This window comes from Thalassophryne amazonica, chromosome 6, assembly GCF_902500255.1.
Source record: "Thalassophryne amazonica chromosome 6, fThaAma1.1, whole genome shotgun sequence".
Taxonomy (NCBI): domain Eukaryota; kingdom Metazoa; phylum Chordata; class Actinopteri; order Batrachoidiformes; family Batrachoididae; genus Thalassophryne; species Thalassophryne amazonica.
In genome coordinates this window covers 24,635,641-24,663,470 of record NC_047108.1, presented here as the reverse complement: position 1 = coordinate 24,663,470, position 27,830 = coordinate 24,635,641, and the positions used below count along the sequence as shown (strand labels likewise).

The 27,830-nt window shown below is 44.6% G+C and overlaps 1 protein-coding gene across 1 annotated transcript in view; it reads left to right on the top strand.

Annotated features, from left to right (window-relative positions):
• Positions 1-423: 423 nt before the first annotated feature.
• The window catches only part of LOC117511969 (solute carrier family 35 member E2A-like), an 81,949-nt gene continuing 54,542 nt past the window's right edge, over positions 424-27,830 (top strand). Inside the window, exon 1 of the mRNA XM_034171903.1 lies at positions 424-650. The gene's annotated coding sequence lies outside the window, so the exon portion shown is untranslated. The remainder of the gene's footprint in view (positions 651-27,830) is intronic.

The following is a 27,830-nucleotide window of genomic DNA, read 5'->3' as shown; positions in this document are numbered from 1 at the left end:
TTTAATAGCTTAACTATTTTTATATTTATTTTGATAGCACCTCTACCTGGATTGTTGCTGTATATGGTTAAATGATTTTTAAAAAATTTGAAGTTCATTCATGAGTTCAGCGCAGTTGGAACCAAAATGGCGCTATGTTCTGAGTTGACGCCACACTCTAGTTGAAATGAGTCAGCCGGAAGTGTGGAAGTGGTAATTTAAAAATAAAACCATCTTTGTCATTTAAAAATTAGAACAAATATTAAAAATACGTGAACCATCACTGAAATAGTATGATTTTTTTTAAAAAAAAATAAGGCACTTTTTTATTACATTATTGTTTGTTTCGCTTGATTGAAATAAATTAGTGAAACACTCTTATTTTGGAAGTTTTGATTGTGGGTTTTTGTTTCGATAGCGGTAGCCTCTGTCTTGGTATTGTTAGAAGCCACGTCTCTCAGAGAACCTGATGAGCAGAGATCATTTTATCTCACTGTAGTTCTCGTGCAAATGGCTGATTTTAGCACGACTGGACTTTTACCTTCAGCTGCTCAGCATGGTATTTTACTGCTAAAAGCTAGCTATTTCAGTCAACTTCCTCTTTTATGGCATTAGCAGCTGTCTCATCAAACCGCTGGGTTTGCGGTGTTTTTGCGCAGAGAACCAGAAAGGTAAGGACGATGTACCTGTTGTCAGCGTTACAGGTATTTAGTTTAATAATAAAACCACTCGTTGATTTTTATCACTTGTGTTTTCTTTTAAACTCCACATCTGAGATATATGAAAGCTGCTGACAAACATATTGATGTTGGAAAAAACGTTATACTGTCAGCAGAGCACTAAGCTACATGAGGGGAAAAAACAACCTATTTTTAAAGTAAAGGTATGGATGCGAAGAGAAACGGGTTGATGATTCTGAGTGTGTTATTGTGCTGTTACTACCCATATGGGCTGGTGAACGGGCCCTATCTGGGCTGCCCAGCTGGGTCCCAGTTAAGCCTTGGTCACAACCCGCCGTACTTGCACGTGCGTGCAGTCTACTTGCAAAAACGTGGGCTAAATTTGGAGATCCGTACGTCGTAAGTACTGCCTCAGTACGAATTTAGGAGCACGCAGACACATGCAGACACACCGTAGAGGTTTTAGTGCATGCAGAACTTTCGCTGCGGATTCACCAGCAGTACAGATGACGCACGTTGTGAGTACTGCCTCAGTACGGATTCAAAGCAGCACATTTTCATTCAATTAAGCCCCGGTCACAACCCACCGTGCGTTTTTTTTTTTTCGCCGTACGTTTTCTGCGGATGCCACGGCCACTACGTTTTTGTGAAAACGTACGGAGGCAGTAGCAAGAGGAGGGAGGGAGTACGTTCAAATGTGCTGCTTTGAATCCGTACTGAGGCAGTACTCACAACGTGCGTCATCTGTACTGCTGGTGAATCTGCAGCCTGACCGCAGCGAAAGTTCTGCATGCACTAAAACCTCTACGGCGTGTCTGCGTGCTCCTAAATTAGTACTGAGGCAGTACTTACGAAGTACGGATCTCCAAATTTAGCCCACGTTTTTGCAAGCAGACTGCACGCACGTGCAAGTATGGCGGGTTGTGACCACGGCTTTACTATTGAATTAACCAAATCCGTACGTAGGCAGTACAGATTACGGCACTCACCACATACTATGGAGGCCGACAGACTTGCATGCACAACGCAGCTTCTCACTTGAACTTGGACTTTATTTCCAAACGTCAGCAACACACACTCCACAACTTCAGTCTGTTAACTAGCTGTAACTTTTCGAGGCAAGTAAACACTCGTACAACTGACCGCTGCAGGCTGGACATGCTCATGCATCGCTGATGCCGAAAAACACCTGCCGCTCCGGTCCCGCTCATAAAAAAGAAAAGCGACCCCACACACACACACACACACTGCTTTATTGTCAACTCTCTTTATCGTTACACTCCTAGAGACGTGCGTTGAACATACTCCCTCCCTCCTCTTGCTACTGCCTCCGTACGTTTTCACAAAAACGTATGGCCGTGGCGAAAAAAAAAAACGCACGGTGGGTTGTGACCGGGGCTTTAGTTGTGTCTGGGGCGCGAATTTGTGAAACGTAGGATGGTTGGCGAAGGTCCCGCCCTTTTCGCCTGTGATTGGCTAGAAGGTGAGCAGAAGGTTCCACCCTTTTCGCCTGTGATTGGCTAGAAGGTGAGCAGCAGTAGAAGTCTGTTTTGAAATGTTAGCTCATGCTCAAGCAGGGCAGACTGACTGACAGCTGAGCAGAGAGAAATGTTTTAAGATAAGTGGTAAATAAATCTGCAAAATAAGTAGAAGGCTGTACTTGGTTATCGCAGATGAATAGTTTATCAATGGGTGCCCACCATCGCATCTTCAGTAAAGTTACTATCCTAGTAGTAAGCAAACTAACATTAACTTTATCTATGTTACCATTTCTGCTTGACCTCCACATGGCTGCTTGCAGCTACATTTGTATGTGTTTGTATTTGTTTTTGGCTGCTCCTGCACCTTAATTTGAATATGTGCACAATCCCAGATTAAATAAGATATAGATTTATCAGTATAAACAGTCATTTCTATATTGCAGTTATTACATTTCATGTCAACCCATAAATGCAAGAGTCTGTTTTTCTTTGTTTTTTAATAATAGAATTCTACAATCGAGTAATAAACTATTACAAACTGGTTACTTTATACATGCTCATGCCTTATTTCCCTTATAGACCGTTTCTTCCTGAATGATGCCTTGAAAAAGTTCCTGGTGACCCAGTGTATCTTACTACCAGTCACCTCATTATTACTTCACATCATTAACCCATTTTATCCCAAATTTATATATATATATATATATATATATATATATATATATATATATATATAATTTCATGGAAAAGCGGGTGAAAATGTTTTTTTTTTTTTTTTTTTTTTTTTGGTCGGTCACAATAGTGACTGGTGGGATAATGTATTATCAGGGTTTTTCATGTGCAATTTACACATTTCTCTGTGTAGTCTTCAGTATTTTAACATATTTCAGCCAGAGATGTTTTGAATAGTTTGTCCTTGATCAGTTCTATGACATAGTTTTCAATGTTAAAGTTAGCATTAGTTGTTCGCATTCCAGCACGTTTGTGTGCATTTGTTTTCTGTATAATAAGTAATGGCTCTGCATTTGTTGTCGTTGTTGTTGTTGTTGTTTTCTTTGTGAATTACATCTTGATGTGCAGCAGAGCTGCAAGAGCTTAGCTTAGATGTATGGAAAGTCATTCATGCCAGTAATTTCTGAAAGGAAATGCTTTTGACAAAAACAACAGATTTTGTTTATTTCTATTTATGTTCAGAGATCAAGGATCCACCATGTAGAGTTTATTTATGTCCAGAGTTTAAGGATCCAGTGACCAATTTCATATTTATATACTTTAAGACTCATTAAAATGTTGTTGACATAGAAAACCTGTAAAGCCTACGTTTAGTACACAGAAAATTCACAAGAGGTAATGGTATCGATATCGATAAAATCTTATCAATGCCCATCTCTAATTGGGGCGAAGGTGAGACAGTGGTTGTGCTGTAAAGTGCGTAAGCATTGGGCTATTATGGCATGTTAGGCCCACTGGGGTGGGGTGGGGGGAAGTATGTTTACGATTATTATTTGAGTGTGTTGAATTAAGCTGGGACAAAATCATAGTAACATTTCTGAGTGAGATATGTTCATATTTTGATGATTGCACAGAGAAAAGTGTAAATTCTGGAAAATTTGCCAATCTTGGTGAAATGTTTATTTTAACAAACCTTTCTAAGGATTTGTTTGAGAGCATTGGTGTAACAATTTGATTCTCTCTGTGCCACTATAATGTAAACAGCTCTGGTCATGTGACAAATTGGACTAAGCACTTGATATTGCACATACTTCATTCAAATCCTTCCATGTCTCCATTTTTGCTCTACATGTCATTTACTGATGATTGATTCAGTAACATTTTTAAGCCCTTGAAAGTGTCAAATTTTTTTCCCGGTCACAGTTGTGACCGATGGGTTGAAATGGGTTAAGACTGGAGGAGATAGTTTACTGCATAGGCCTACATTTAGAATAGAATAGAATGCTTTTTATTGTCATTATACACAAGGTACAACAAAATTAAAAGACAACTCCCGTAGTGCAAAGGTGTAAAAGTAAATATAAAAAGACAAATAAGAATATGTACTTGTATTTACAAAGGAGCCACTAGGTGTATATAAATAGGTGTCTGTACTATTCATTGCATTCACCTTTATAAAAAAAAAATGCAATGAATAGTGCAGACTGTAGGCTAATGTGCATTCAATACTCGTATTGCACTTGGGTAGAACATGTTGTTGAGTCTGGATGTGCGGGCCTTGATGGACCGGTACCTCTTTCTTGAGGGCAGCAGTGAGAACAGGCTGTATCCGGGGTGTGAACCATCGAAGCTGATGCTTCTGGCCCTGCGCAGACATCTGGTGTTATAGATGTCTGACAGAGAGGACAGCTGCGCTCCTATGATGTTCTGTGCTGACTTCCTGACTCTCTCCAGAGCCTTCTTGTCAGCCTGAGAGCAGTTCCTGTACCACAGCAAGATGTTGTTGGTGAGGACACTCTCTACAGAACACCTATAGAAGGACAGCATCAGTTCCTGGGACAGGCTGACCTTCCTCATTGACCGTAAAAAATACAGACACTGCTGTGCCTTTTTCACAAGGGCATTGGTGTTGGTGCCCCATGTCAGGTCCTGAGAAATGTATGTTCCCAGGAACTTGAAGTCACTGACCCTCTCTATGGTGTCTCCCTGAATGAGAAGGGGGGGGGGGTGGGTTCTCCCTCTTCCGCCTAAAATCTAGCACCAACTCCTTTGTCTTTGAGGAGTTAAGTGCCAGGTTATTCAAGGAGCACCAAGTAGTGAGGTTCAGGACCACCTCTCTGTAGGCCGTCTCATCGTTGTTTTGAATCAGCCCAACCACAGTAGTGTCATCCGCAAATTTGACAAAGATTTGCGGATGACCCAGGCATTGCACAAGTCTGCATATGCTTTAATAGAATACTGTTCAACGCTTGAGAGCCATCAGAGTAAACAACAATCCAACATTGTGATAACATTGTAAGTTCACATTTTCATCACAAAACTACCCCAAAAAACTAAGACTAATCTAAATGCGCTCTAAAAAGGCCATGAAAATGTGAGCTTGGAATATAAATATAACGGCATGCATTTATTGCACTGTTATTATCGTTATAAGACAATGGCAGTTCCTGAACGTAAGATGACGTTTCACAGCCAAATCAAATAGCCAATCATGGTAGACACCTTCTAGCCAATCAGAGGCAAAAAAGGCGGAACTTTCCCCTATCATCCTACGTTTCGCAAATTCCATGGTGACCCCATGTGGGCTTGCCCTCATGGGCTGAAGGTGGGTTAGGGTTAGGGCACATGGGTGGTTTCGGCCATCTGGGGCCCACACTAGGTGGGACCCATGTAGGCTGATTATGGGTCCCTGGTAGGGCAGTCACAATTATTACAATATTTGTCAATCGCGATTATTTTTCATATTTGTGATTATTTTTCATATTCGCGATTACCGTGAATTATTTATTTTGTCCACAAAGTTGCATAAAACGACAAAGAATCTGACGTCATTGTGCTGCTCCAGCAGCCGCACGCAGTGTCGCAGCCTCACTCGGTCTGTTTCCCTCTCGTCTGGTCTGGTCGGATGGTTAGTGATGCTAGGATAATAGCATGGAAGGTGGGGACGTTCTGGTTCTAAAGCCACGTACCATGGCACTGCTCTGGATGCATTTCGGTTTTAAGCCTAACAATAAGGGAGAGCCCAGTAACGTGGAGGAAGTGAACTTTGCTGTAAAAAAGTACCAGTCAAAAGCGCTAACACAACAAATCTGAAACAGCATTATCCCTTATCGATACCTCGTGAATTTTGTACTAAAAGTAGGCTTTACAGGTTTTCTATGTAGTTCCTTGAGTCTTAAAGTAAATAAATATGAAATTAGTCACTGTATCCTTGATCTCTGGACATAAATAAAAATAAACAAAACTGTGTTTCGCTTTGAAGTTATTAATTCAGACTGAATTCTATCGTTCTATCTTGACTTGTCAGAGAGCCGCGCAACGTTTGGAGCTGTGTGAACAGAACGGAGGATGATTCTCGTTTCTTTCTCGCAACGAGACAGGAGTCCCAGTTAGTAACTTTAATCTGCACAAAAGTGAATCACAACTCATATTCAGGGATAAAAGTGGTGAAAAACAAAAAAAGCTGAAACCCAAAATTACCCCCCAACACCACCTGCACAAAAATGTTTGAATTCTAGAAGCTCTGAAATGCAATCTGGGACTCTTTTTGTCTCTTTCTCTAAAATTGTATATAATAATCATTTAGATTATTAATATATAAGCAAAAATAAATTTAAGGAATATTATAATTTGAAAATAAATGCACCCGAACGTGATGACGGCTGCAGTTGCTAAATGCTAACTTTTAACATTGAAAATGCCATAGACATGCTAACGCTTTAGCATCGCTCCCATTTTTAAGTTATAAAATACATCTATCAACTGTTTCAGAAGACCATTACAGGTCAGTTTAACATAGAAAAGGTAAATAATACTCACAGACGTATGCTCTTTAGGGTTTTAGCGGGGGAAAATTAAGAGAAAGAAATAAACGAAGCAATCGACCGAAGCATTACTTCAATCTGCAAACCACACTTCGATTGGTTCAAGGTTCAAAGCAAAGCCGCGCTGCAGAAAAGTTGATTAAGGAGGACCCGCTGCAGGGTCTGTAATCAGTGTAGAGAAATGATCATTTTCCTGACAAACACCCGCCAAAACAACGGCCACTCTGAAGGACCGATAACAGAATCGTTAAGCACAAAGCTTATTGATGTCGGTGGATCGAATCATTTCTTAACGATACCCGAAAGGAACCGGTTCTCGATACCCATCTCTAGTCTCAAGAGAGATGCTGTCTTAAGCCAAATAAGGTCAATATGTGTTCCTTGCCAGAAACCTACCTTGCCAGTGGGAGTGAAAACCTTGATGGGCTGCAGACATGATTAATGACAGGGATATGGTTTAGGGCAGGCCATCATATTTTTGTTATTTTCTTTTGGGGGGAGAGCAGGCACATGACTGTCACTTTAATTTCTTTGTATAGCACACAGCTATTCATGCTGTCATGTCAAAACACTTAAGTTTTTAACTTGTGTTTTGTTTTTGTTTGTTTTTTGTCATTTAATACTGTGAAAGCCAGAGTCTGAGAGACCAGTGCTGTTTACACTTTACATTGCCTAAAAGACAAAAATATACTGTTTTCCCTGTGCAGTTTTTGAAAACAGCAGAAAACGACTGTAAGTTTACTTGCTCTGGGGGGCATCTTGTTTTTCAAAACCTAAAAGGCAAAAGACACGTTGTCTGCATTGTACTGTTCAGTTTGTTTACTTTTGTACTGTGTAATTTGAAGGTTTTGTTGTGTGGGCCACCAGAAGAGGAGGTACTGCTGGCCCACCACCACCAGATGGCGCCCTGCCTGGAGTGCGGGCTTCAGGCTCGAGAGGGCGCTGCCACCACGGACACAGCCGGGGGTGACAGCTGTTACTCATCATCTCATGACAGCTGTCACCCATCTACACTTCATCATTCTCTTCCATAAAAACCGGACTTCATCTCCACCTCGTTGCTGAGATATCATCTACCAGTAAAGGTAAAACTCTCAGCCGTTGCTTTTGTCTTTTCTGACAAGTGTTTGTTACACAGTGTTTGCAGCCAGTTCCGTGAGTGCTCGCAGCCGGAGGCTGAGTGTGAGAGACGTGGAGAGCTGACGTCTTCGCTCCCCACGCTATTCTGTGATAAGTACTCTCAACTGCTGCACGTACCTGTTTTCTGGATAGGAGGTGGAGGTGGGATCTCCACCAGCGTTGTTACTGGGTGTACACACACCCACCTCTGATTGTTTCTGCTCCTCGCCAGCAGTACCAGATCCGACGCTCGGAGACGGTGGCCACCTGGGGATTCGGGACTTGGCGGCTCCAGTATTCTCCAGGTTCAGTGGCGGAGGAAATCGTGTGGTTCCGGTTCTTCTCAGGACAGACGTCTTCTATCCTCAAGCCTGCCCACACGTCACCTTTGTGATTGACTATTGTCTTACATTCTGTAATCTGTTGTATTGTGGTTGTGCTCATTCACAACAGTAAAAGTGTTCATTTTTGACTCTATCATTGTACGTTCATTTACGCCCCCTGTTGTGGGTCCGTGTCACGACACTTTCCCAACAGGATATCTCGGCCAGCGTCATGGATCCCGAGGGGCGTCACCCAGCCGTTGAACAGCCAGTGGAAGAGCAGGGTGCACAGGCGTCTGCAGGAGGCGTGTTTGGTGAGTTGCAGCAAATCCTCACCGCCTTTACTGCTCGGTTGGATCAGATGACCGAGCAAAACGTCATCCTTAATCGCAGGATGGAGGCTCTCACCGCACAGGTGGAAGCGCGCGCTCAGGGTGCTGCTGCAGCTCCTCCTCCTGCCGACCCAGTGCAGAATACAGACGTTCCACTGGTCGTTCAACGACCCCCCCACCATCCCCTGAAGCATACATAAGCCCCCCAGAGCCGTACGGGGGTTGTGTGGAGACGTGCGCAGACTTTCTTATGCAGTGTTCGCTCGTCTTTGCACAACGTCCCGTAATGTACGCGTCTGACGCCAGTAAGGTGGCTTATGTCATTAACTTGCTCCGAGATGAGGCACGCGCCTGGGCTACGGCGCTTTGGGAGCAAAATTCACGGCTCCTTCACACATATGCTGGGTTTGTGAGGGAGTTCAAAATGGTTTTTGATCACCCTAATAGAGGAGAAACAGCTTCAACTGTGCTGCTGTCAATGAGACAGGGGTGCCGGAGCGCAGCCGCTTATGCAGGCCACTTCCGCATCACGGCTGCGAGGTCTGGCTGGAATGACGCTGCGCTCCGCGCCGCCTTCATAAACGGACTGTCGTCGGTCCTGAAGGAGCACCTGTTGGCTAAGGACGAACCGTGAGATTTAGATGGGCTTATCAATCTCGTTATACGGTTAGACAATCGGTTGGAGGAACGCCATCGGGAGCGAGACGAAGGACGTGGCCGGGTACGCGCCGTCCCTCTCCCTTCCGGTTCCGAAAGGGTTCCGCCCTCCCCACGCTCCACAGCCGCAGCGCTCTGTGTGGCAACAGCTCCCCCTGCTGACGTTGCTAGGGAAACGCACAGGGCCAAAATGAGAACAGATGACAGAATGAGGAGGCTGGTCCGCGGGGAGTGTTTTCTCTGCAGCTCAAAAGAGCACATACAGAAAAACTGCCCCAAACGGCCAAAACGACAACACTCGCCCTTAGAGACTGGACTAAGGGGGGGTCATAACATTCACGTGGGACACACACGTATTGCCACACGACTCCCAGTTACAATCCTGAGCGGGGATTTAACCCTTCAAGCCCCAGCACTGGTGGACACGGGGTCGGAAGGGAATCTGGTAGACAGCAGATGGGCTAGGGAGGTAGGGCTCCCTCTGGTGGCACTCCCTTCGCCATTGCAGGTGCGGGCACTAGATGGCACCCTTCTCCCTTTAATCACGCACAAGACACAACCAGTAACTCTGGTGGTGCCTGGAAATCATCGGGAGGAGATCGAGTTTTTTGTGACTCCTTCTACCTCCCGCGTGATTTTGGGCTTCCCGTGGATGTTGAAGCACAATCCCCGGATTGATTGGCCGTCTGGGGTGGTGGTTCAGTGGAGCGAAACCTGCCATCGGGTGTGTTTAGGATCCTCGGTTCCTCCCGGTTTACATGCTAAGGAGGAGGTCAAAGTCCCTCCCAATCTGACAGCGGTGCCGGTTGAGTACCACGATCTTGCTGACGTCTTCAGCAAGGATCTGGCACTCACCCTTCCCCCGCACCCTCCATACGATTGTGCCATTGATTTGATTCCAGGCGTGGAGTTTCCGTCCAGCAGGCTGTACAACCTCTCACGACCTGAGCGCGAATCAATGGAGACCTACATCCGGGACTCATTAGCTGCTGGGCTGATTCGGAATTCCACCTCCCCGATGGGTGCAGGTTTCTTTTTTGTGGGCAAGAAAGATGGCGGACTCCGTCCATGCATTGATTACAGGGGGCTGAATGAGATTATGGTTCGCAACCGATACCCGTTGCCATTGTTAGATTCCGTGTTCATCCCCCTGCATGGAGCCAAAATATTTACAAAATTGGATCTTAGGAATGCGTATCACCTGGTTCGGGTCCGGAAGGGAGACGAGTGGAAGACGGCATTTAGCACCCCGTTAGGTCACTTCGAGTACCCGGGCATGCCGTTCGGCCTCACTAAGCCCCTGTGACGTTCCAAGCTTTGGTAAATGACGTCTTGCGGGACTTCCTGCACCGATTCGTCTTCGTATATCTGGACGATATACTCATCTTTTCTCCGGACCCTGAGACTCATGTCCAGCATGTACGTCAGGTCCTGCAGCGGTTGTTGGAGAACCGGCTATTTGTGAAGGGCGAGAAGTGCGAGTTCCACCGCACCTCTTTGTCCTTCCTGGGGTTTATCATCTCCTCCAACTCCGTCGGCCCGATCCGGCCAAGGTTGCGGCGGTGAGAGATTGGCCCCAACCAACAAGCCGCAGGAAGCTGCAACAGTTCCTCGGCTTTGCAAATTTCTACAGGAGGTTCATTAAGGGCTACAGTCAGGTAGTTAGCCCCCTGACAGCCCTGACCTCTCCAAAAGTCCCCTTCACCTGGTCAGATCGGTGTGAAGCCGCGTTCAAGGAGTTGAAACGACGGTTCTCGACTGCACCAGTTCTGGTGCAGCCCGACCCTAGCCGCCAGTTCGTGGTTGAAGTGGACGCCTCTGACTCAGGGATAGGAGCCGTGCTTTCCCAGAGCGGAGAGACCGATAAGGTTCTTCACCCGTGTGCCTATTTTTCCCGCAGGTTGACCCCGACCGAACGGAACTATGATGTCGGCAATCGAGAACTCCTTGCGGTGAAAGAGGCTCTTGAGGAGTGGAGACACCTGTTGGAGGGAGCGTCTGTGCCATTCACAGTTTTCACTGACCATCGGAACCTGGAGTATATCAGGACTGCCAAGCGGCTGAACCCCACGCAAGCCCGCTGGTCACTGTTCTTCGGTCGTTTTGACTTCCAAATCACTTACCGCCCCGGGACCAAGAACCAGAGATCGGATGCCTTGTCCCGGGTGCACGAAGATGAAGTCAAAACTGAGCTGTCGGATCCACCGGACTCCATCATTCCAGAGTCCACTATCGTGGCAACCCTCACCTGGGACGTTGAGAAGACCGTCCGGGAGGCCCTGGAACGGAGCCCGGACCCCGGAACTGGTCCGAGGAACAGACTTTACGTCCCACCAGAGGCTAGAGCTGCAGTTCCGGATTTCTGTCACGGTTCCAAGCTCTCCTGTCATCCGGGGGTGCGAAGGACCGTGGCAGTTATCCGGCAGCGCTTCAGGTGGGCGTCCATGGAGGCCGACGTCTGGGAGTATATCCAGGCCTGCACCACCTGTGCCAGGGGCAAAGCCAAGCACAAGAAGACACAAGGGCTTCTCCAGCCGCTGCCAGTGCCTCATCGCCCCTGGTCCCATATCAGCCTGGATTTCGTCACGGGCCTCCCGCCGTCCCAGGGCAACACCACCATCCTCACGATAGTGGACCGATTCTCCAAGGCGGCCCACTTCGTGGCCCTCCAGAAGCTCCCTACTGCCCAGGAGGCTGCTGACCTCCTGGTCCACCACGTCGTCTGTCTGCATGGGATACCAATTGACATTGTCTTGGATCGTGGTCCCCAGTTTTCCTCTCAAGTCTGGAGGAGTTTCTGCAGAGAACTGGGGGCCACCATGAGCCTCTCGTCCGGGTACCGCCCACAGACAAACGGACAGGTAGAACGGGCCAACCAAGAGCTGGAACAGACCCTTCGCTGTGTGACATCCACGCATCCGATGGCCTGGAGTAACCATCTGGCCTGGATCGAGTATGCCCATAACAGTCAGGTGTCTTCTGCCACCGGCCTCTCCCCATTTGAGGTGTGTCTGGGGTACCAGCCCCCATTGTTTCCCATGGTAGAGGGAGAGGTCGGTGTGCCCTCGGTCCAGGCCCACGTGCGGAGGTGCCGTCGGGTGTGGCGCACCGCCCATTCTGCCTTGCTGAAGGCCCGGACGAGGGCTAAGGCCCGTGCAGACCGCCGGCGGACCCCGGCCCCTGCATACCAGCCCGGGCAGGAGGTGTGGTTGTCTACGAAGGACATTCCCTTACAAGTGGACTCCCCGAAATTGAAGGACAGGTACATTGGCCCCTTCAAGATCCTCAAGGTCCTCAGCCCGGCCGCAGTGAAGCTCCAGCTCCCAGCTTCACTGCGGATCCACCCCATGTTCCATGTTTCCCGGATCAAACCACACCACACCTCACCCCTCTGTGCTCCCGGTCCGGCGCCGCCTCCTGCCCGGATCGTTGACAGGGAGCCGGCTTGGACCGTGTGCCGGCTCCTGTATGTCCGTCGGATGGGCCGGGGGTTTCAGTATCTGGTGGACTGGGAGGGGTATGGACCCAAAGAACGCTCCTGGGTGAAGAGGAGCTTCATCCTGGATCCGGCCCTCCTGGCCGATTTCTACCGCCGCCGCCCGGACAAGCCTGGTCGAGCACCAGGAGGCGCCTGTTGGGGGGGGTCCTGTTGTGTCGGCCGCCAGAAGAGGAGGTACTGCTGGCCCACCACCACCAGGTGGCGCCCTGCCTGGAGTGCAGGCTTCAGGCACGAGAGGGCGCTGCCGCCACGGACACAGCCGGGGGTGACAGCTGTTACTCATCATCTCATGACAGCTGTCACCCATCTACACGTCATCATTCTCCTCCATAAAAACCGGACTTCATCTCCACCTCGTTGCCGAGATATCATCTACCAGTAAAGGTAAAACTCTCAGCCGTTGCTTTTGTCTTTTCTGACAAGTGTTTGTTACACAGTGTTTGCAGTCAGTTCCGTGAGTGCTCGCAGCCGGAGGCTGAGTGTGAGAGACGTGGAGAGCTGACGTCTTCGCTCCCCACGCTATTCTGTGATAAGTACTCTCAACTGCTGCACGTACCTGTTTTCTGGATAGGAGGTGGAGGTGGGATCTCCACCAGCGTTGTTACTGGGTGTACACACACCCACCTCTGATTGTTTCTGCTCCTCGCCAGCAGTACCAGATCTGACGCTCGGAGACGGTGGCCACCTGGGGATTCAGGGACTTGGCGGCTCCAGTATTCTCCAGGTTCAGTGGCGGAGGAAATCGTGTGGTTCCGGTTCTTCTCAGGACAGACGTCTTCTATCCTCGAGCCTGCCCACACGTCACCTTTGTGATTGACTATTGTCTTACATTCTGTAATCTGTTGTATTGTGGTTGTGCTCATTCACAACAGTAAAAGTGTTCATTTTTGACTCTGTCATTGTCCGTTCATTTACGCCCCCTGTTGTGGGTCCGTGTCACGACACTTTCCCTACAGGTTTGTTAGTTGGGGGTTCCTTGCGTGGTTTCCTGTGCCACTGTGTGGATGGGAATTTGTTTATTAAGAAAGTCAGAGACTTTTTATCTGACCATTGACCTGTGCACTTTGTTCATTGACTAAGAAGTCAAAGAAACCTTTTGTCTGATCTGTGCAATACTTTCTGACAGTTTTAACCTAACAGACAGAAATAATGTAAGTTTGCTTCAAAGCTTGCCCTGTTGCAGTAGATTGATCACAATAAATCCTCTTCAGGAATGGAAAAGATACTAAGTCTGTCTATTTCGTGATATTCCAAACATCATTAAATTGCTCTTATACGAGGTCTGTTAGAAAAGTATCGGACCTTTTTATTTTTTTCAAAAACTATATGGATTTGAATCACGTGCGATTACATCAGACAAGCTTGAACCCTCGTGGGCATGCGAGAGTTTTTTCACGCCTGTCGGTTACGTTATTCGCTTGTGGGCAGGCTTTGAGTGAGGAGTGGTCCACCCCTCCTGTCGGAATCTCTTTGTCTGACTTCTTCCTGAGAGACTGGCACTTTGCTTGATCAAAATTTTTTCAGAACCTGTGAGGTGGATCGAAGTGGACACCATTTGAGAAATTCAGCTGGTTTTCTTTGAAAATTTTAACGGCTGATGAGAGATTATGGACTGTTGCTGTCGCTTTAAGGACTGCCCATGGAGCGGGACGTCGCGACGCGCCCTGAGCCGCCGCTGTCTGCCTGTTTCGAGCTGAAAGCTTCCAAATTTAAGCCTCTGTTGACCCAGGACGTCGTGAGAGAACAGAGAACTTTCAGAAGAGGTTGGGATCAGCAGTTTATCCGGACATTCCACTGTTAAAGGAGATTTTGTAATGAAAGAAAGTGCGGACGGGTCCGCGCGTCGGCAGGCAGCCACAAAACACCTCCGTTGGAAGCCTTAAGGACAAGTTGGAATATGTCCAGCTGTTTAACAATTTCTCAGATACTCACTCAACTGAAAGCCACCAAAAGCCGCCTGGTTTTTACAAATGGTTATCAACACGGAGGTGTTTTTCCTGTGCCGCCGCACCGCGCCGGCTGCGTCCCGACACGTGGACCCGTCCGCACGTCTTTCATTAATAAAATCTCCTTTAACAGTGGAATGTCCGGATAAACTGCTGATCCCGACCTCTTCTGAAAGTTCTCTGTTCTGTCACGATGTCCTGGGTCAACAGAGGCTTAAATTTGGTAGCTTTCAGCTCGAAACAGGCAGACAGCGGCGGCTCAGGGCGCGTCGCGACGTCCCACTCCGTGGGCAGTCCTTAAAGTGACAGCAACAGTCCATAATCTCTCATCAGCCGTTAAAATTTTCACAGAAAACCAGCTGAATTTCTCAAATGGTGTCCACTTCGATCTGCCTCACAGGTTCTGAAAAAATTTTGATCAAGCAAAAGCGCCAGTCTCTCAGGAAGAAGTCAGACAAAGGAATTCCGACGGGAGGGGTGGACCACTCCTCACTCAAAGCCAGCCCACAGGCGAATGACGTAACCGACAGGCGTGAAAAAACTCACGCATGCGTACGAGGGTTCAAGGTTGTCTGATGTAATCGCACGTGATTCAAATCCATATAGTTTTTGAAAAAATAAAAAGGTACGTTAGTTTTATCACAGACCTCGTACATTAAAGTGTACAGTGCAGCACAGAATGTGTATCATTAAAACAAATGATACTACGATAGTAGAATATAAAGAAGGAAAAAAAAATTGACAATATATTCCTCAATCGCAATTATTTGTCTGACAATTAATCGTCTCCAAAAATTACTAATCGTTACAGCCCTAGTCCCTGGTTGTACCCATAAGGGCAATAACCATTATTATTATGGGCTAACAAATCAATTTTTGGGGCTTATTTTACAGTCAGCACATACAGTTCTTTAGACAAGCTACAACTGGAGCTGCACTCGAAGCAACAACCTCTGCCAACAGTCACATTTTTCAATGTCATACTGGTGTAGTACGAAATAATATCGACCCTTCATTACAAATATATCATGTTATCATGGGGTTTGCTACAAGATCATTTGCAAACACTAGGTCAAGGTCATTTAGTTTCCACTTGAAAATTACACATAAATGTTGATTACTTGTGTTATACTGACACGAAAACATCAATTACATCATAACAAGTGGACTGTTAGCACTCAGTATTGGTATTCTGATTAAAAGTCAGCCAAAGCATCATCTCCAAGCAGTGGATTTGAAAACTGAATTTTTTTTTTTTTTTTGGTCAATTTTGACACTGACCAATTTTTTTGAGGTCAAGCTCATGGTCACACAAGAAGCGCCTTCCTATGAGGTGCAATGAGGGCCAAGTTGGAAGTTATGGTCACTTATGTTTTTCCACATTTTGCGTCACCAGGGTTCTCCCCAGAAATTTTTGGTATAGCGGTGCTGTTGGCAATTATCACCCGAGGTGGCATGCGTTGCGAGTCATTTTGACTTGTTTTATGTGCACTGAAAGCAAGAATAATAGACATTAAAAAGTTATCTTTTATAACGCTAAACCGATAAACCACCCAAAAATCAGAAGCTACAGCTAACCGATAACTTTAAGTATTGTCTCCAGTACACTCTCAGCTACAAGCCAATTTTGAGTTTTAACACCACGATCACAAACCCAAACAATGAGTCACCACTTCTGTCTTTGTGCGCCCTGCCCACTGCTGGAACCTCCTGTTTGCTACGTATGTTGCAGCAGTGAAGCAGTTGAGAGAGCAAAAAGAGCCTGACCACCAGGTTGCCACAAAAAAAGAAAAGTCATTATTCCTTAACAGCATACAGCAGTCCCCCGTGAGGCAGAAGTCTTGGAAAATAAAGCAGTTTTGACTTATGGTTTTGATTTATAAATCAAATTAATCCGGATAGAATAACTCCATTAATGACAATTCTGTCATTTGTACAAAGTTAAAATATAACACACATCTTTTAATTTTAAATAATGTACTAATTCTGAAGTTTTGTAACAAACACACACTGCAGGGCTATGAAAACTCAGAGGATCTGCGAAATTCTGTGGATTTCATCATGGGGGGGTGTTAGTGTTTTACTCTGTAATCGTGATCGTCACTGAGTTTTTAAAATCTCTGTCGCAAAGTGTTCTTTTTTTACGACATCGTACAAGTTTTATACGTCTAAGGCGGTCCGCGGACACTGTGTGTCACAGATACAAATCAGTGTCCTCAGATCTGCAGAGTTTTGAGGAGGAAAAAGCCTGGCTGTTGCGACAGTTGTCGTAAAGCAAGACTGGTTGATTGCTGCGGCGACGCTGTGTGTCTCCTCTGAGAAGCCACTAGAACTACCAGAGTGGTGCCAAATGGGACTTCTTGCTTTCATGAACAAGGTGGTGCCAAATGGCAGCTGTGAACAGCCCAGCTTGTCACCAGTGTTATGTAAATGAGGCCATTATGCTCTACTCAGCGGGGAGTTAGGGAGAAGGACAGAAATACCAAAGTGCTTTACAGTAAAAAAGACTGCTTTTACAGATGGGTAGATGAAGATAAACCTATGTCAGCTTGCGCTGCTCAAACTCTATATTAGAGTTTCAATTGAAGGAAATGAAATTATCCCATGTATGAGGTCTGTTAGAAAAGTATCTGACCTTTTTTATTTTTTACAAAAACCATATGGATTTGAATCACGTGATTGCATCAGCCAAGCTTGAACCTTCGTGCGCATGCGTGAGTTTTTTCACGCCTGTCGGTTGCGTCATTCGCCTGTGAGCAGGCTTTGTGTGAGCAGTGGTCCACCCCTCTCGTCGGATTTTTATTGCGAATAAATCTCTGAACAATTTGGAGCTTTGCTGCATCAAATTTTTCCAGAAACTGTGAGAGACCTCCAGGTGGACACCATTCGGAAAATTCATATGGCTTTCAGCAACGATTTTATGGGGATTACACAGATTAAGGAGTGCGCCAGCCGGTTTAAAGACCCCCCCACAGCGGCTGAGAGCGTGGCGCACTCTGAGCACCAATCGACAGGCTGACACGCCGCTGAAACAACCAGATCATTTCCAACGTGAAGGCTTTGTTGATCCGGGACGTCGTCTGACTTCCACAAAAAAAGGCAGAAGGCGTGGACATCAGCACTTTTTCGGCACATTCCCCTGTTACAGGAGTTTTTTTCATGGAAAGAGGAGCGGAGGGATGCGCCACCGTGCCGCTCATGGCGCGGCACAAAGCCACCTCTGTGTTGGTCTCACAGGATGGCTCAGATGGCTTTCGGTTGCTTTTCAGTCGTGTGAATATCCAAGAAATTGTGCATGAGCTGGACATGCCCCAACATGTAGGGCTGTCACGATTAGGAATTTCTGGAGACGATTAATTGTCAGACAAATAATTGCGATTGACGAATATATTGTCTATTTTTTTTCTTTTTTTTTCCCCTTCTTTATATTCTACTATTGTAGTATAATTACACAACTCTGGAAGAACATTTGGCTTCTGTGAGTGGAGAAACTGGGAATGGTGCAACATTTTTATTTGTATCTTCATTTTACATACAGTCCCAACTTTTTCTGAATTGTGGCTGTTTCTGTTGCATTTCTGAAATTGTTTCTCCTCATCAGTCACGTTTTGTGCTTAAACACTGCATTAAGCCCATATTGAACAAATAAATACCTTTGGAAAGTAACAACTGTTAAAGTTCAGAGTTCTCACCTGCTTTTTGTGATCTGTGCATCTGAACATCACCACAGCTTCTCCATGTCAGGGTTTTTTTTTTTTGGTTTTTTTTGTTTTTTTGTGGCTCAGTTCATTCATATATTCTTATTTTTTAAATATGTTTTTAAAGATATTTGACAGTTTATTTCATCTCATGATCTCATAAATTCAGCATACAATGCGCACATGGTGTGAACAGGACGGTAACGGCAGAATCACACCTTTAGAGAACGTTCAGAGAGAAGTAAAGGCAGCTTCACGTTTTCATTTTGTTAACATGTTCACTCGGGTTAAAATCCTCTCTCTGCTCTGCGCTCGCTGCGCACTGAACGTGTCACACCTGCATTCAGGAATCTCCCTCACCCACCCCCTTCCTCACAGTCTGCAGCCTGTTAACTCCACGCACGCGCGCACACACAGGCACAGACACAGACACACAGACCGACAGCTCCGCATTTTAGACAGCTTTTGATGAAGACGGCACTGTTTTAATCGGCCGTCATCCTCCTTGTTATTGTCCCGCCTTAAGATGAGAGCAAGGCTGCGGCACAATGACGTCAGATTCTGAGTCGTTTTATGCTTTGTGGATAAAATAAATAATTCACGGTAATCGCAAATATGAAAAATAATCGTGATTGATGAATATTGCCCTACCAACATGTCCCATGAGGCTTCATCACGGCGTTGCTTTGCGCCATGCGGCTCCGCCGCAATGCGTGGAATTCCTCTGCTCCTCTTTCCATGACAAAAACTCCGGTAACAGTGAAATGTGCTGTTCATTTCTCAACTGGACGCTGTGTTGATCCGGGACGTCATCTGACTAGCACAGAAATTGCGGAAGACGTGGACATCAGCACTTTCTCGACACATTGAGACAGACGTGCGGAGGGATTCTGCACGTCGGGACGTTTCCGCATGGCGCAAAGCAACGCCGTGATGAAGCCTCACAGGACATGTTGGGGCATGTGCCAAAAAAGTGCTGATGTCCAAGGCTTCTGCCTTTTTTTGTGGAAGTCAGATGACGTCCCGGATCAACAAAGCCTTCACGTTGGAAATGATCTGGTTGATTCAGCGGGGTGTCAGCCTGTCGATCGGCGCTTGGAGTGTGCCGCGCTCTCAGACGCTGTGGGCGGTCTTTAAACTGGCTGGAGCACTCCTTAATCTGTGTAATCCCCATAAAATCGTTGCTGAAAGCCATCTGAATTTTCCGAATGGTGTCCACCTGGAGGTCTCTCACAGTTTCTGGAAAAATTTGATGCAGCAAAGCTCCAAATCGTTCAGACATTTATTCGCAATAAAAATCCGACGAGAGGGGTGGACCACTGCTCACACAAAGCCTGCTCACGCATGCGCACGAAGGTTCAAGCTTGGCTGATGCAATCACACGTGATTCAAATCCATATGGTTTTTGCAAAAAATAAAAAGGTCGGATACTTTTCTAACAGACCTCGTATCCCATGTCAAATTTTTAGGCATTGTAGTGGATGAAAATTTTAACCAGAAACAACACATTAGTTTTAGCCACAAAAAAACACTAAGATCATTTGGAATCATCATCAAACTCAGACATGTAGATAAGGCTTGTCCATTGACCCTGTATTATTCTTTGATTTATCCATATTTGATTTACGGTAACATAATTTGGGCAAACACCCGTCCAACCTCCTTAAAATTTACACACTGCTGAAACCTTTTTTAAGACTGGCAACTTTTTCTAATTCCAGAGAAGCTTCTGCACCACTTTTTAAAAAAACTGAACATTCTCACAGTATACAATATAAATATTTATTAGATGTGTGTGTTTATTTACAACATGTTCTCACCTTTGTTTACCATCAGCATTTAGAAATTTGTTCATATTAAATTCACAGATTCATTCATATAACACCAAACAGAATAGTCATCTTCACCTTCCTTTCTATAAAACTAAACATGGTCTTTTTTCCATCAGATATTTTGTCGTACAAATATGGAATGATAAAAGAAATGTAACAGAGCTCACAGGGGTTGAATTAGTATGTGCATGTGCTAGTTTGTGCACGTATTATTTGAGCGGTGCACATAATTTTATACTCCACTAGCACTGGTGCACGTAACTTTATCCAAGTTTTATCAACTATAAGCACCAGTAGAATTAACCAGTAAAGGAATAAATAAGGAAAAAAACAATTTCCAGTGTGTTGTCTTTGTCTTTGCTGCGTTTCATGACTCTCACACATGAAGCGAGTTGCTGTGCTCTGTTTGTTGTAAAAAGCTGACCAACATCGCCAGTGGCACCGTCCCTGGGTTCACAACATCCTCATGAGACGTTCCCAATTCGGGGAGTTTCATTATTTGCTGCAGGAGCTTCAGGAGCTCCAGTTTGAGGACCTCCTGTCCCGTTCGCACGTGCACATATAAACAAAGAAAAGAAAAAAAAACTGGCTGCCGCTGCGGTTCCTCTTGCTCTCTCTCCCCTCAAACTCTATCATCATTGTGTTATATATACCAACCATATACCAACACAGTGCAGAGTAGCTACCTAAACTCTGTGAGTGACATAGATTATCTCATCAATAGTTTTACATCCTCATTGAGCACAACTTTGGATGCTGTAGCTCCTCTGAAAAAGAGAGCCTTAAATCAGAAGTGCCTGACTCCGTGGTATAACTCACAAACTCGCAGCTTAAAGCAGATAATCCGTAAGTTGGAGAGGAAATGGCGTCTCACTAATTTAGAAGATCTTCACTTAGCCTGGAAAAAGAGTCTGTTGCTCTATAAAAAAGCCCTCCGTAAAGCTAGGACATCTTACTACTCATCACTAATTGAAGAAAATAAGAACAACCCCAGGTTTCTTTTCAGCACTGTAGCCAGGCTGACAAAGAGTCAGAGCTCTATTGAGCCGAGTATTCCTTTAACTTTAACTAGTAATGACTTCATGACTTTCTTTGCTAATAAAATTTTAACTATTAGAGAAATAATTACTCATAACCATCCCAAAGACATATCGTTATCTTTGGCTGCTTTCAGTAATGCTGGTATTTGGTTAGACTCTTTCTCTCCAGTTGTTCTGTCTGAGTTATTTTCATTAGTTATTCCTCCAAACCATCAGTCTATTAGATCCCATTCCTACCAGGCTGCTCAAGGAAGCCCTACCATTAATTAATGCTTCGATCTTAAATATGATCAACCCATCTTTATTAGTTGGCTATGTACCACAGGCTTTTAAGGTGGCAGTAATTAAACCATTACTTAAAAAGCCATCACTTGACCCAGCTATCTTAGTTAATTATAGGCCAATCTCCAACCTTCCTTTTCTCTCAAAAATTGTTGAAAGGGTAGTTGTAAAACAGCTAACTGATCATCTGCAGAGGAATGGTCTATTTGAAGAGTTTCAGTCAGGTTTTAGAATTCATCATAGTACAGAAACAGCATTAATGAAGGTTACAAATGATCTTCTTATGACCTCAGGCAGTGGACTCATCTCTGTGCTTGTCCTGTTAGACCTCAGTGCTGCTTTTGATACTGTTGACCATAATATTTTATTACAGAGATTAGAGCATGCCATAGGTATTAAAGGCATTGCACTGTGGTGGTTTGAATCATATTTATCTAATAGATTACAATTTGTTCATGTAAATGGGGAGTCTTCTTCACAGACTAAGGTTAATTATGGAGTTCCATAAGGTTCTGTGCTAGGACAAATTTTATTCACTTTATACATGCTTCCCTTAGGCAGTATTATTAGACAGCATTGCTTAAATTTCCATTGTTACACAGATGATACCCAGCTTTATCTATCCATGAAGCCAGAGGACACACACCAATTAGTTAAACTGCAGGAATGTCTTACAGACATAAAGACATGGATGACCTCTAATTTCCTGCTTTTAAATTCAAATAAAACTGAAGTTACTGTACTTGGCCCCACAAATCTTAGAAACATGGTGTCTAACGAGATCCTTACTCTGGATGGCATTACCCTGACCTCTAGTAATACTGTGAGAAATCTTGGAGTCATTTTTGATCAGGATATGTCCTTCAATGCGCATATTAAGCAAATATGTAGGACTGCTTTTTTGCATTTGCGCAATATCTCTAAAATTAGAAAGGTCTTGTCTCAGAGTGATTCTGAAAAACTAATTCATGCATTTGTTTCCTCTAGACTGGACTATTGTAATTCATTATTATCAGGTTGTCCTAAAAGTTCCCTGAAAAGCCTTCAGTTAATTCAAAATGCTGCAGCTAGAGTACTGACAGGGACTAGAAGGAGAGAGCATATTTCACCCATATTGGCCTCTCTTCATTGGCTTCCTGTTAATTCTAGAATAGAATTTAAAATTCTTCTTCTTACTTATAAGGTTTTGAATAATCAGGTCCCATCTTAGGGACTTCATAGTACCATATCACCCCAATAGAGCGCTTCGCTCTCAGACTGCAGGCTTACTTGTAGTTCCTAGGGTTTTTAACACTGGGAGGTCCAAGCTTTTCTCTTCTACCTGTAAAGTCCACTGAGAGTCAAATGACCCCAAGATCCCCCGTGGAGAGCTACTTCTGTTATGTAAACAAGGAAGTCCCAGAACACCTCAGGGGAGGGGCTGACTTGGCTAGCCACATTCTTGTGTTTTCATGAGATGCACAGTCGGAATGACAGACTCATTCAAGGTGGAGGTGGGATTACATCAAGGATCAGCTCTGAGTCCTTTCTTGTTTGCAGTGGTGATTGACAGGTTGACGGATGAGATCAGACAGGAGTCCCCATGGACTGTGATGTTTGCAGATGATGTGATCTGTAGTGAGAGTAGAGAGCAAATTGAGTCTAGTCTGGAGAAGTGGAGATATGCTTTGGAGAGAAGGGGAATGAAAGTCAGTAGAAGCAAGACTGAGTCCATGTGTGTGAATGAGAGGGAGCCCAGTGGAATAGTGCAGTTACAAGGAGTAGAAGTGGTGAAAGTAGATGAGTTTAAATATTTGAGGTCAACTGTTCAAAGTAATGGAGAGTGTGGTAGAGAGGTGAAGAAGAGAGTGCAGGCAGGGTGGAGTGGGTGGAGAAAGGTGGCAGGAGTGATTTGTGACTGAAGAATATCAGCAAGAGTGAAGGGGAAAGTTTACAAAACAGTAGTGAGACCAGCTATGTTGTACGGTTTAGAGACGGTGGCACTAACAAAAAGACAGGAGGCAGAGCTGGAGGTGGCAGAGCTGAAGATGTTGAGATTCTCTTTGGGAGTGACAAGAATGGACAAGGTTACGAATGAACATATCAGAGGGACAGCTCAGGTGGGACGGTTTGGAGACAAAGTCAGAGAGGCGAGATTGAGATGGTTTGGACATGTGCAGAGGAGGGACCCAGGGTATATAGGGAGAAGGATGCTGAGGATGGATCCACCAGGCAGGAGGAGAAGAGGGAGGACAAAGAGGAGGTTTATGGATGTGCTGAGGGAGGACATGCAGATGGTTGGTGTGACAGAGGAAGATACAGAGAACAGGGTGAGATGGAAACGATTGATCTGCTGTGGCGACCCCTAACGGGAACAGCCGAAAGACAAATAATAATAATAAGAAGAAGTGCCTGCTTAGCTGAAAGGGCTGCTGATTTGTGCTTAGGTGGATAAATAACTACCCTGGGGGAGAGATGAAATTTTGTTTTCTGAATTGTATTGACATGCGACAGGTATACTTGTGGCAAATGCAGAAAAGACCTTCCATGGCAGTGTGGGGACTGTTAGTCATTGTGAGTGACTGTAACCTGTACCTATTGTATATATTTTGGTTTTCTGGTGTGTTTTTTGGTACATTTTGGTACATTTCAATAAAATCCAGAAAACAAAGTTTTCTTTTGGTGTGTATTTTGGTACTTTTCAATAAAATCCAGAAAACAAAGTTTTCTTTTGGTGTGTTTTAGTACATTTCAACACAATTCAGAAAACAAAGTTTTCTTTTGGTGTGCTTTTTGGTACATTTCAGTACAATTCAGAAAACAAAATTTCATCTCTCCCCCATGGGTAAAGTTATTTATCCACCTAAGCACAAATCAGCAGCCCTTTCAGACATTAAATATGCAAACACAAGAATGTGGCTAGCCAAGTCAGCCCCTCCCCTGAGGTGTCCTGAGACTTCCTTGTTTACATAACAGAAGTAGCTCTCCACAGGGGATCTTGGTCATTTGACCATCCTGTGGGCCTTTAGAGGTAGATTGGTCATTTGACCAGTCCTTGGTCTTCCAAGTGTTAACAGTAGAATAATGGGAGGCAGAGCCTTCAGCTTTCAGGCTCCTCTCCTGTGGAACCAGCTCCCAATTCGGATCAGGGAGACAGACACCCTCTCTACTTTTAAGATTAGACTTAAAACTTTCCTTTTTGCTAAAGCTTATAGTTAGGGCTGGATCAGGTGACCCTGAACCATCCCTTAGTTATGCTGCTATAGACTTAGACTGCTGGGGGGTTCCCATGATGCACTGAGTGTTTTTTTTCTCTTTTTGCTCTGTATGCACCACTCTGCATTTAATCATTAGTGATTGATCTCTGCTCTCTTCCACAGCATGTCTTTTTCCTGATTCTCTCCCTTAGCCCCAACCAGTTCCAGTAGAAGACTGCCCCTTCCTGATCCTGGTTCTGCTGGAGGTTTCTTCCTGTTAAAAGGGAGTTTTTCCTTCCCACTGTCGCCAAGTGCTTGCTCACACAGGGTCGTTTTGACCATTGGGGTTTTTCTGTAATTATTGTATGGCTTTTGCCTTGCAGTATAAAGCGCCTTGGGGCAACTGTTTGTTGTGATTTGGCGCTATATAAATAAAATTGATTTGATTTGATTTATAAACCAGTCACCATTTGTTTTATTATACATCTCTGTAGTTAATAAAAATATCTTCATGGACGATTAGTTTGCGCGCACACGTGAAAAAAATGGCTGCCGCTGCGGTTCCTCGCTCTCTCTCTCCTTAAACTCTGTCATAATTGTGTCATAAACCAGTCACCATTTGTTTTATTATACATCTGTGTAGTTAATAAATAAAATAATCTTCACGGATGATTTGGTTGCGCGCGCATGTGAAAAAAAACTGTCTGCTGCTGCTGCTCTCCCCTCAAACTCTCCCCAGAGAGGAAGAGTCTGACACATTAGAGGAGTTTTTAAGGTTGATATAAGACTGACTTTTGGTTGTGCAAGTAACTTTTTTTGGTGCAAGTTTTTTTTTTTTTTTTTTTGTTACTAGCACCAGTGCAAGTAGGTTAAAAAATGTATTTTGACCCCTGGCTCATCATCATTGCAAACTTTTAAAAGAAAACTGCCTTTACATTTAATTCATGAAGCTTAGTTTTGTTTTTTAAGTCTTACATTTGGTAAGACATCTGGTACTTCCTATCTAATGGCTGCACTTACATAAAAAAAGGTGGCCTAATGAGTTATAAATTACCCCAGCAGTGCCATTTGGCACCCTCTGGTCAGAATAGGAGGTGGATGGTTATGTCACTAAGGTTAGAGGTAGTGTTACTGTACAAAACACAGTGAGAACAACTGGTCAAGTCTGACGTCAGCCATGCAAGGGCACTCCCAGTAATCCCAAAATGATTTTCCAGCCTGTCAATTAGAATATGATGATCCACTCTATCAAATGCAGCACTGAGATCTAACAGCAACAGAACTGTAGTGGTGTCCTAATCCATTGTAAGCAGAAGATCATTCACCACTTTAGTGAGAGCCATCTCTGTGGAATGATATTTTCTAAAAGCAGACTGCAATGGCTCTAAGAGATTATTCTAAGTAAGATAGTCTACGAGCTGCCGTGACACCACTTTTTCCAGAATTTTAGAGAAAAATGATAGATTTGATACCGGCCGATAGTTTTTCAATACACTGGGGTCAAAATTAGGTTTCTTAAGTAATGGTTTAATCACTGCAGATTTGAAACATTTAGGAACAGATCCAGAAGTTAAAGAAAGATTAATCATTTCCAGCACAGTCGGCCCAAGAGTGGGCCACAGGTCCTTAAACAGTTTTGTTAGTATAGGATCAAATAAACAGGTTGTGCTTTTTGTTGACATTACGAGTTTTGTCACCATGCCTAGTGAGATACTATCAAATTCTGTAAATCTCGGTAATACCTCAGTAGTGGCGCCCACCTCAATAGCAGGGTGTAGTGGCTGGGTTAAGGCATGCCGGGATATGTTTAACCTGATGTCTTCTATATTCTTCCCAAAGTATTCCAGGAAATGTTGTGCTGTAAAAGAAGAGCGAACTACAGGTGGTTGTCCATGCATAAGTGTTGCCACCATGTCGAGCAAGAACTTTGAGTTATGCTTGTTTTTGTTGACAAATCAGAGTAGTAGGTCCGCTTTGTAGCCAATAATGCATGCTTATAGTCTAACATAACATCACGCCACGCAAGGTGAAATACTTCTAATTTTTAACAACGCCATTTCCGTTCTAGACCTCTTGCTTTATGCTTGAGGTCATGCAGATAATCATTGAACCAACATGACTGTGATTTGGGGGAGTGCGGTTTTAACACAGGTGGTGCAATCCTGTCGAGTGTAGTTTTGAGCTCTGAGTTTAAACTATCGACAAGTCTGTCTACTGACTGGGTATTTGTCAAATGTGAAGCTAAGACATCAGGCAGTCTAGCTTTGAGTTCAGTCTTCATTGAGGAGTTTATGCATCGCTGTAATGATATATAAGGTTGTTGTTCCACTAAACACGGCAGCGAAACTGTAAACTTAAGTGAGTGATCAGAGACCACTGATGTAAGAGGCATGATGTCAATATTTGAGACAGCAATACCACGTGCGAGAACCAGATCCAGGGTATTTCCACTAATGTGCGTCGAATCCCGAATGCATTGTAGAAATCCTAATGCATCCACAATTTCCATAAATGATTTGCAGAGGGCATCAGAAGGCTTATTTATATGAATGTTAAAGTCACCAATGATCAGAATGTTATCTACACTAGTTAATAAGTTAGAGATGAGCGCACCAAATTCATCTAAGAATTCAGAATATGGGCCAGGAGGCCTATATACAGTGACCAAGTAATACGGCTGATTTTTATTCTTCTGACCTTGGCAATGTTTAATATCCTGAGCAGAGCGGAGAATCAGATGCTCAAACGAGTTATATTTGTAACCTCCAACAGCTAATAAGCTAAACCTAGATTTATAAATAAGAGCAACACCCCCGCCTTGCTTCGCATCACGAGGGATGTGAATAAATGTATATGCTGGTGGGCAGGCGTCATTTAATGGGAGGACAGCTGTAGGTTTAAGCCAGGTTTCACATAGTCCCCTTGGTCTATGTGAAACTATTGGTGCATGGTCTTTTTCCATTACTGTTGGTGAAACTATTGGTCTATTGTTGCTTTATATGTAATGTGACATACAAAGCACTGTGGCTGTCAAAATCTTCCACGAATGTCACACGCCACCCTCATTTTGTCTCAATTCGTTGAGGTCACAACTGAGCTTGTTGATCCGTCTTGATTAGTGTTGATGCTTAATAGAGCGTGACAGTGTTTTTTTTGACGTGCGCACAATTAAACCCTGCTGCACTGCATTCAGTTTCATTGCTGCAGTATGCTGAAGAAGGACAGTGACGCCAAGTCAGCTAAAAGTTTCATTCCAGTGCTCCTCAGCACGCTCCTGCAGGTTTTCCACC